Consider the following 665-nt stretch of genomic DNA (forward strand, 5'->3'; position numbering starts at 1 on the left):
TTTTTTTTTTTTTTTTTACTAATACCTTTCCACCAGTTCTTCTCATATGATTTATTTAAACTGAAATTTGGCTTTCTCCTAATAGTCCAAATTCCCTCCTGTTCTAGGTGCTTCCTTTGAACTTACTTGATAACAAGTTCAGACAATATAGTCTTTGTAATATTCCTGACTTTTCATGATAATTATTCTCCCACTACTGACCAATAACTCTCCACATTATTATTTCCCACTTATATTTATCTCTTTTCAACCCAGCATGTCAAATTCACCTTATTCCTTGCTATTATCTGAGTTCCAAACCACCTCCTTTTATGGTAGCACGTGTAGTTATGGAGACCTTGAAGTTTCTTACAACTTCTTCCTAAGCTTCCATAATTTGGTATTATTGTAGTTAGTTTCCCAATTCTTAGGTTCCTTCCTTCTTCTATCATATCATAAATGTGATAATTCTTTAAAGTTTTGTCCTTTGCATTCAATTTATTGTTTTTCCCTTAGTAATTTAATTTGTTTCCATAGTTAAATCACCACTTCATAGTGAACAATTTTCAATTTTATGTTTTCCACATTGGCTTCCTTCCCAAGATAGAGTACTGAAGGTTTCATAGCTTGTTGCACTTATCAACTGTCCACAACATCTTGTGGGTATTAATATCTTAATTCTTCCA

The sequence above is a fragment of the Orycteropus afer genome, unplaced genomic scaffold (genome assembly GCF_000298275.1).
Source record: "Orycteropus afer afer isolate SDZICR_OR568_19922 unplaced genomic scaffold, OryAfe1.0 scaffold00138, whole genome shotgun sequence".
NCBI classification, from domain to species: domain Eukaryota; kingdom Metazoa; phylum Chordata; class Mammalia; order Tubulidentata; family Orycteropodidae; genus Orycteropus; species Orycteropus afer.